Here is a 10478-nt window from a genome sequence, read left to right on the forward strand (position 1 = left end):
ACGCGCAGCCTTTTCTGGACGTTTTTGTTGCAGTGCAGGAGGGAATTTGTTCTTCAAAACATTTTCGTAGGATACATATGTTACCGTAGTGCCCTTTGGAACGCAATGGGTAAGGATTACGCCCTCGCTGTCCCAGAACATGGACACCATCATTTTTTCAGCACCGGCGCTTACCCGAAATTTTTTTGGTGGTGGTGAATCTATGTGCTTCCATTGAGCTGACTGGCGCTTTGTTTCTGGATTGAAAAATGGCATCCACATCTCATCCATTGTCACAACTGACGAAATGCTGTCGTTGCGCGTCAACATTGCTTGGCAACATGCCACACGGGCAGCCGTGTGGTCGTCCGTCAGCATTCGTGGCACCCACCTGGATGACACTTTTCGCATTTTCAGGTTGTCATGCAGGATTGTGTGCACAGAACCCACAGAAATGCCAACTCTGGAGGCGATCTGTTCAACAGTAATTCGGAGATCCCCCAAAACAATTCTCTCCACTTTCTCGATCATGTCGTCAGACCGGCTTGTGCGAGCCTTAGGTTGTTTCAGTTTGTTGTCACACGATGTTCTGCCTTCATTAAACTGTCGCACCCACGAACACACTTTCGACACATCCATAACTCCATCACCACATGTCTCCTTCAACTGTCGATGAATTTCAATTGGTTTCACACCACGCAAATTCAGAAAACGAATGATTGCATGCTGTTCAAGTAAGGAAAACGTCGCCATTTTAAGTATTTAAAACAGTTCTCATTCTCGCTGCTGGCAGTAAAATTCCATCTGCCGTACGGTGCTGCCATCTCTGGGACGTATTGACAATGAACGCGGCCTCATTTTAAAACAATGTGCATGTTTCTATCTCTTTCCAGTCCAGAGAAAAAAAATCGGAGGCCTTAGAACTTGAATGCACCTCGTACATTAAAAATGTTCATTTCCCACAGGCCTTCCGACTCAGCCAGGACTGCCAAGGTATGGCGTCTTGTGTTTGAAAATTATTTTTTTCTAATTAAATTCTGTTACAATTTTCTCTGAATAAATCCACGTATTGTTTAGAAATTAGGTCGTAAAATATTGCGTGGGTTCTGAGCCTAGCACTTTCGTTTGTGATGTAAATTTCAGGCACTTTTTAGCCATATTTAATAATCATGAATTGGGGCCTTGCATTTAACTAGTGTGGTTGCGTGACGTAAATGCTGTTATAAGCAATGACCAAGAAAAAACAATCTCGTGACAGTAAGCATCCGCAACTACGTCTACATAAAATCGTTAATATAATGTAATTAAATTTAACAGTTTTAATATCTGAAAACACTAAATAGTGGTATTCAAAGTTCACTGTCACTGCTCTCGTCGTTTGTCTTGGACTGCTCAGCTGTTTTTAATGTCTTCTAATAAGCATGATGTACTTCTGGCATGTGTGGTAAACAAGATGGAACTTTTATTTTTTCAGGTTCCTGCCTTGACAACTCCATCTTCACAACATTTCTAATTCCAAACTTTTCGCCAGAACCTGTTTTACTGGCTGTCTAATAAAATTCCCAGGGCTGCAATGTGAACCAGTTCCACACGTACAGCTGAGCGTTGTCGTCCGAGGTGAATCATTTGCCCCTCAGAACCTTCTTAAGGAGACCAAAAATGGCGTGATCACAGGGAGAGAGGTGGGACTGCATGGAGGGTGGCCGAGAGCCTCCCATTTGAATTTCTGCAGGAGTGCCATGACTGTGTTAGCCGTATGAGGCTTTGCATTGTCGTGGAGCATAATGGCCCCGCGGGTGACACTGCCTGGTCGTTTCGATTTGATCGCTTGCCGAATGGTGGTCGAGTAATGCTGGGCATTAGCTGATGTCCCATGCTGCAGGAAGTGGATCGGAAGGGGGCCATCCTGCTCAAAGAAAAACGTGAGCCTAGGGGCAAATGATTCACCTCGGACGACGACGTCCAGCTGTACGTGAGGAACTGGTTAACACCGCAGCCCTGGGAATTTTATGAGACAGCCATTCACAGTCACAGTGGGACAAGTCTCAACAGCCAGGGTCAATACTTCTAACATACAGGTAGTGGTTTCTGTAATGACGCCTCCGGCTCGTTTCTTTTTGAATGCCCCTTATACTTTGGAAGTTTCTCATCTGCAGCTCATTGGGATGTAAGTATGAGACAGACAAGAAAGCGACCTAATAAAAACGTGTTAAAAAAGAAAAAAAGATCTTCACAGGTCTCGAGGAGGGGGAGTGGGTGTGGTTCGATCCACTCATCGTCCCCCATGCCTACACCCCTGTACACACAGTACCAACAGTGTGGTCACTCATTCCATGTCTACCACTTCCTGCTTTGTCATGAACTCTGCCAGTATAATTAATCGTGGATGTACGCGAAGTTGGAATACTTTGAGAGAAAAAAATAAAAACCCTTATTACGTCCAAAGTTTTCAAAGTAAAGTAACTTAATTTGGCACAGTCGTTAGGGAATATTAGATGGATAAACACATACGTTTTCATGGTTGTTGAAGTTATTCGTTTTCAATAATAAATAACGTAAATTTATTCAATAAGGTGACTACAAATTTTCCTTTTTTGAAAAATCTGTGAGGACAAAGTAAATGCATTTTCGTACTAGGTTTGACATACCATTATTACAAATATCTGTGGAACAGAAATTGATATTTTCTTTTGCTAGATTTTTACACCTCTCCAAATTTCTGTGGAAAAAACATAGCAAATCTTATGGCTTCTCTCTTGCATAAATGCCTTACTATTGCAGTAAATGAAAATTCCTTTTCCAGAATATTTGACTATAGTATTGACTAATTGCTGCCAAATTTAAGTACTAAATAGTACATAAATTTGCCAAAATGTAAGTTAAGGAATCCTGAATCAAAGATTTGACAGTGTTTGTATTAGACCTTACCTGGGTGCACTAGTGCAAACCACATCCTCTCTCCTCTTCATAATCGAGCAGTCTTTGCTTTACTTGTCCTCATAGGTTAACCTGATTTTTAAATTTAGTAACAATAATGTCAGCTGCATCAATTTTCCTGTTAGCGACTCCCTTCAATACAGACAGTGTGAAAGGTACTGGATCAAATGCTAGCATCTGTAGGAACTGAGCAAGCATCATATGCTGCAACTTTATCAGAGTTCTGGGAACGACTGTTGTCTGGGGGCATGGTTTTTCTATCAGGGAGTTATAACTTCCATTAGGATTTTGAGTTTTTCGATGCACACACTTTTGTTGAGTTCTGAATTCGCTAAACACTTAAACATTCCCCTCATCGCGACTGCATAAAACTGGAAGAAAACGTCAGAGGAATAAATAAAATGAGAAAACAAAAATAAGAACAGTGGCGGATGGCCCAGTTCAAGCAGTTGTTAATTAACGTTTTTATCAGACTTAGGGATGAAATTGGAAAGTAATATTCAGGAATTAAAATTTCAGTAGCATGTGGGAAATGAAGAGCCAATAAAATTTCGGGCGCCTTCACGTAATCCCCCTTAAATCTTTCATAGCATCCTCTGATGCCCCTCACATCTGGTGGATCCTGACCATAGGCACTTAGCAACTGTAAGAGGCGACCGCGTTTCAGAACACGCAAAACACATCGAACACTCTCCTGCATATACACCACTGTGACAGCAACTCTGCTGGAGAGAGAAAGGAAACCAGATGCTGTCAGAGGAGACATAGAAGTACATCAATATAAACTACATGAGGTAAGCTATCACTTGTAACAAACTGCACGCCAGTTGAAACGTCTCTGTGAAGTCGTTTCATGGAACGCTTGTCAGATTCGGTACAATGTATTCACTTTACTACCTAATTTTAGCTCAATTCATGAACTCTTCCAGAAAGACTGAGCACTCAAATAAGGCCTACTGAATATTGTATGTGTTTAATGTGGGGTTTCGGTTTTGTTTTGTGGGAATCGCTGAGATGGTCATCGTCTGCTGTGGGCAGACGATGTTGCTTCTCGTTCGAAGGAGAGCACAGGATGACCAACTTAGGTTTCCAATACCTCAACATAGAGGTTTACCCATCTAAGTCGAAGGCTGTTTTTGTGTGTGAGGTTGATGACGGAGGCCTACCCCTCTGGTAGCTTCCGCTGCACGGGGAGCTAGGTAATCTCGAGAGATAAAGCGGCACTCTTCGATGAACGCCTGGTGAGTACGGGGGGTTTCAGGTGATAGGAAGCGGGTGGAGTTAGGGCTTCGTTATATTAGCTGGTGAAATACTTAATAACTTCAGCGTACCTGAAGCGTGTGAAGCGAGTTATTTTTTAAAATGATTTTTATTCTTATATTTTGTGGAAATTGCTTTTGTCTTTGTGTGTCGATTTTGTGCCACGTGTTCGGTAATCAAAGACCCTTCTGGTCCACCACGGCACCGCAATAGGCTTTATTTTAAACAGTTTGCTTGTTTAATGAGCTACAATTTCTGCAAGAATGTCTATTCTTTCGTGCGCTGTCTACAAAGCAGCACAACAGCTTGAGTCAGAATGCACCACGTGCTCTAATTCGGCCTTTTGCAAGCAGCAGACACCGTATGTTGAATAATTACGCACAGCCTCGTGCATTGGTTAAACCTCTGTCCAGAATAGTGCACGTGTAGAATCGTAATGCGAATCTGACTGAGATATTTTTATGGTATTAATGCAAAGTAGATGATAGTATCATTGTCTCCCACCCCCGTCTTCTGTGTTTCTTCTTGCTGTAGTTAAATTGTGCTCTGTTTCATTCTCACGTAAATCTTACTTAAATATTTCGAGTCAGGCACCAGTTATGTGTAGTTAGGATGTGCAACCAAATATTTAGTTACAATAAATAATCTACGTGAAAGGTAAACTCTTTGGTGTCGATCTTACCCCCTTACTCTGATTTCCAATCCTGAATTAATCAAGTTGCTTCATGCACGACATGGGGTGCTATTTATCTGGCTGCTTAAAGAAATTTGCGTACTTGGAATTAAATTATTAAAGTATTTAAACTAATAATTTTCGAGCTCCGTTTTTTCTAAATGGTTACGAACGGCTTGGGCTGGTGCCGACCCTGAATTTCTGAATTTTTATCATTATTTGTGTGAGAGAAGCAGCTAGAAATGCGAGATAACGTATATGGCTCGATGAGCAACGCCGTAAACATAAAATACCTTACACAGTATACAGGGTGTTACAAAAAGGTACGGCCAAACTTTCAGGAAACATTTCCCACACACAAAGAAAGAAAATATGTTACGTGGACATGTGTCCGGAAACGCTTACTTTCTATGTTAGAGCTCATTTTATTACTTCTCTTCAAATCACATTAATCATGAAATGGAAACACACAGCAACAGAACGTACCAGCGTGATTTCAAACACTTTGTTACAGGAAATGTTCAAAACGTCCTCCGTTAGCGAGGATACGTGCATCCACCCTCCGTCGCACGGAATCCCTGATGCGCTGATGCAGCCCTGGAGAATGGCGTATTGTATCACAGCCGTCCACAATGCGAGCACGAAGAGTCTCTGCATTTGGTACCGGGGTTGCGTTGACGAGAGCTTTCAAATACCCCCATAAATGAAAGTCGAGAGGGTTGAGGTCAGGAGAGCGTGGAGGCCACGGAATTGGTCCTCCTCTACCAATCCATAGCCCACCGAATCTGTTGTTGAGAAGCGTACGAACACTTCGACTGAAATGTGCAGGAGTTCCATCGTGCATGAACCACATGTTGTGTCGTACTTGTAAAGGCACATGTTCTAGCGGCATAGGTAGAGTATCCCGTATGAAATCGTGATAACGTGCTCCATTGAGCGTAGGTGGAAGAACATACTGACGAAACTAAAATGAGCTCTAACGTGGAAATTAAGCGTTTCCGGACACGTGTCCACATAACATCTTTTCTTTATTTGTGTGTGAGGAATGTTTCCTGAAAGTTTGGCCGTACCTTTTTGTAACACCCTGTATACAACAGTTGCACAGCGACAAACTTTTGTATTTATAGTAAGTATGCTCACCCTTTTTGTTTATTTCATCACAGACAAAATTAATATTAGCGGAGACAAATACGTGCTTAAATTCAAGGAATTGTATTCGCTCTATGCAACTAAATGAAGGGCCTGTTTGTTTATTACCATACGCGTTTCGCTTCTTTTATTTGTGAAGCATCTTCAGTGGCCTGTAACACATGTTTCTTTTTATACATTTAATAAATGTTAGTGAAAGTTACAATATGTTACCCTTACATTTTGCCATGTTTTTCTCTTGTTTTTCAGATTAGAACCAACTTTTGTAACACAAATTTCGTGAGGCGAAATTATCGTTTGGTGTTACTTGCGATTTCCAGCGCTGTTAGCCCATGCGTGTGATCCTGGGGATGTGTTCATTAGTTTCCGTGCACCAACTGGCCGATTTCCTGCGTTATTTAACACACAGTTTTCACAATACATACCTTGCACTTTAAATTTTCTGATCAACATGTATATGTTTATGGTGTTTAGTGTTGCCAACTGTTGCTGTGTGCTTATATCTTTCGTCTTTTGTTTGTGTCGAGTGTGTGGTTTGATATTTTTCATTTGTTTTGTTTTTTGTTTTGTATGTATGTGTATATCTTGTGTGTGTGTGTGTGTGTGTGTGTGTGTGTGTGTGTGTGTGTGTGTCTCTCCCTCTCACACACACACACACACACACACACACCAAATCAAAAGTATCACACTACACACACAACACATACAAAATAGGAAAGATAAAGATAAATATGTAGCGACAGTTGGCAACACTAAACGCTTGTAAGCACATACATGTTGATCAGAAAATTTAAAATACTAATGATGTTAGTGATGTGTTGTAACAAATGTGTGTGAAAGAACGCCGGAAATCGGCCAGTTGGAGCATGGAGACTAATGAACATATCTCCAGAACCACACACGTTATAACAGCACTGGAAATCGAAACACCGAACAATAATTTTACCTCACGAAATTTGTGCTACAAAAGTTGATTCTAATATGAAAAACTAGAGAAAAACGTGGCAAAATATAACATAGTAACATATTGTAATTACCACAACATACATTTATTATATGTATAAAAGAAATATGTATTACAGGCTACTGAAGATGCTTCACAAATACAAGTAGCGAAACGCGTACGGCAATAAACAAACTGCCCTTCAATTAGTCGCATAGACTGACCGTACCTCTATGAATTTTGAAGCAACTCAGGAACGACTAGAAAAAGACAAAATGACGTGCGTAAATGCTGTGCAAGGACAGAGGTTGCTATGGATATACGCCTTTATTATCCAAGTCCGTGACAATGATCCCGAAGGTTTTAAAAATTATTTACGGCTGCACAGTGCCACATTTTCAATGTTGTTAAGAGTACTGACAACGAAACAAGATACTGTTGTGTGAGAGTGCGAACCTCCAGGCGAACGACTCGTTACCTGGCGAACGGACGGCCACCTCAATTCATTTAGTTCTCTGCGTCAACACCCAGGGCGCCCTTGTGTTGTATTATACCAAAAACACGCTGCGCAATTTGCATCTCACTGAAGGAAGAGTTTTTAATGGTAAGTAGGCACACGTATTTGCAATAACTCTATATACAATAAAATTATATAAATGCGAGTGATACAGACTGGCGTTCACAGAAAAATATCCAAGGGGGAATGATTAATATAGGGTAATTTTTAAGTAGGTTAGATCAGATACAGTTTTTGCTCCATAGGTCCGTAGTGAGAAGATCCCTTAGGATATACAAGAAGTCATAAAACCAGAATACGTAAGACATAATTATATAAATAGATATTACTTCCACAAGTCTTAAGTGACATGTTCCTCATGAATGTGGAACAAGTTAAAATACGTTATGCATATTTTTACTAGAGAGGTACTAACAAACATGCCACGGAACATGTACATGAATAATGTACTGCACATAAGACAGGCTGTTGTAACCACCATCATCACACAGGAAATCAGTTTAAAGCACTTATTTGTGTTGATCATTTACTGCGCTGAAGATGAGCAGAAGTCAGATTTGTCATGATGTACATGTCATTTGGCATTACTGATAATGTGTAGAACGACTGATTCTGGTAAGAAATTAGTCAGTGGAGGGGGAACTGACCACCAAAAAAATCATTCAGGTTCCTTGTAAACTGTGATTGACTGGTAGCTGTACAGGGTACCCTCCGCCACGCACCGTGCAGTGGTTAGTGGAGTACTGATGTAGATGGGTAGAAAAGCAACTGAAATTTTTCGACAGAAGAGAGGCAACTTGACTTGGCGGAATACCAATTCGATCCTACGCAGAGCATATGACATAACTTGCCTGTCTTCTAGCAGTCTACCGGCGGTCTCTGAAGGAGCAAAGTGTTCCTGACGATTCGAAAAAAGCTGAGGTCATTCCCATCCTCGATCGCGGGGTCCCGGGTTCGATTCCCGGCCTGGTTGGGGATTCTCTCTGCCCGTCTGGATGTTTGTGTTGTCCTCATCATTTCATCTTCATCATCATCATTATTCATGACAGTGGCTGGATTGGATTGTGTAAAAAAAACTGGACTGTGTGAAAATTGGGACTTTGTATGGGCGCTGATGACGGCGCAGTTGAGTGCCCCACAAACCAAACACCGTCACTCCCGTTCTTGAGAAGGGCCGTCGAACAGACGCACAAAATTATAGGTCTACATCTCTGACATCGGTCTGTTGTAGAATTTTGGAACATGTTTTGCAGCCATGTATTATGACATTTCTGGAGACGGAATACCTCCTTTTTAGGACAAAAAAAATGGGAGTTGGAGGGGATGAAGGAATGATGAGCTTTATGGCCACTGTACGGAGGATCAACATCTACGTCGATACCCCGCAAGCCACGGTACGGTATGTGGCGGAGGGTACCACGTACCAGAACTAGTTATTCCCTCCCATGTTCCGCTCTGAAATGGAGTGAGGGATCTATTTATATACCTCCATATGAGCCCTAATTTCTCGTATCTTATCTTTGTAGTCCATACACACAATGCATGTTGTTGGCAGTGGAATCGGCCAGCAGTCAGCTTCAGATGCCGGCTCTCTAAATTTTCTCAATAGTATTACTAGAAAAGAACGTCACCTCTCCTCCAGGGATTCCCATTTGAGCTCCTGAAGCATCTCCGTAACAATTAGATGTTATTGGAACATACCGGTGACAAATCTAGCAGCCAGCCTCTAAATTGCTTCGATATCTTCCTTCAATCCGACCTGGTACAGATCCCAAACACTCGAGCAGAACTCAAGAATAGATCACACCAATTTCCGATATGCGGTCTCTTTTACATCTGAACCACATTCTCCTCAAATTCTCCAAATAAACTGAAGTCAACCATTTGCCTTCTCTGCAACACTTCTCACATGTGGTGAAGTTTACACAGTTGTGTAGACTGAGATGGGCTGGACACGTAATACGACTTGATGAGACAGATCCTGTAAGGGAAGCCTGCTGTAGGGAACCTGGAGGAAGAGGAGCAAGAGGACAACTGAGGTTGAGACGGAGTGACGATGCTGGAGAAGGCACAGCCCATGCTGGATGCCATAACTGGTGGTCTACAGTAAAGTCCCGAGATGAGTCCAAGTTCCATTCTGGGATGTTCTGCCAATGGAAGAAGAAGAAGAAGAAATACAAAAGAAAGAAAACAAAAGGATCGTGTGAAACCCACCTCATTCTGTTAATCCCCGACAACCAAAAAGCATGTCCCCAGGTTGACCCAGTGCTCCTTGACTTCCATAAGCTGTTCGACACAGTTCCACACTGCCTCCTAATAAAAGTATAAGTGTCCAGAATATCAGACCGGCTGTGTGATTGTACTGAAGAGTTTCCAGCCAACAGAACACAGCATGTCATTCTCAATGGAGAGTTGTGTTGAGACGATAAAGTTACTTTGGGTGTGCTCAAAGTGTTATAAAACCATTACGTTCACAACAGGGGTGGTGGCAACAGGGGGGGGGGGGGGGGGCGCCTTGGGGGCTATAGCCCCTTCCCGCATGGAGTATCATATTACGCTGGATAAAATGACTTCAGAAATAAGCGAATGTATTACTCCGACAGATTCAATCATCATTTTCACAATTATGTAGCAATATAGGTTGCAGTGTATTCCAGACACATTTTAACAAAAGAATAAGAGCGGCAAATAGCTTACCCCCCCATGAACCATGGACCATGCCGTTGGTAGGGAGGCTTGCGTGCCTCAGCGATACAGATAGCCGTACCGTAGGTGCAACCACAACGGAGGGGTATCTGTTGAGAGGCCAGACAAACGTGTGGTTCCTGAAGAGGGGCAGCGGCCTTTTCAGAAGAGTTTGACAGAGCACTGAAAGACCTGAGTCGAAACAAGGCCCCGGGAGTAGATAACATTCCATTAGAACTACTGACAGCCTTGGGAGAGCCAGTCCTGACAAAACTCTACCATTTGGTGAGCACGATGTATGAGACAGGCGAAATACCCTCTGACTTCAAGAGGAA

The 10478-nt window shown here is 42.2% G+C and overlaps 1 protein-coding gene across 1 annotated transcript in view; it reads left to right on the top strand.

Moving 5' to 3' along the window:
- Window positions 1–2470, top strand: part of LOC124554016 (speckle-type POZ protein-like) — a 125421-nt gene extending 122951 nt beyond the window's left edge. Inside the window, exon 6 of the mRNA XM_047128042.1 lies at window positions 1454–2470. The gene's annotated coding sequence lies outside the window, so the exon portion shown is untranslated. The remainder of the gene's footprint in view (window positions 1–1453) is intronic.
- Window positions 2471–10478: the final 8008 nt, after the last annotated feature.

The sequence above is a fragment of the Schistocerca americana genome, chromosome 11 (genome assembly GCF_021461395.2).
Source record: "Schistocerca americana isolate TAMUIC-IGC-003095 chromosome 11, iqSchAmer2.1, whole genome shotgun sequence".
Taxonomy (NCBI): Eukaryota; Metazoa; Arthropoda; class Insecta; order Orthoptera; family Acrididae; genus Schistocerca; species Schistocerca americana.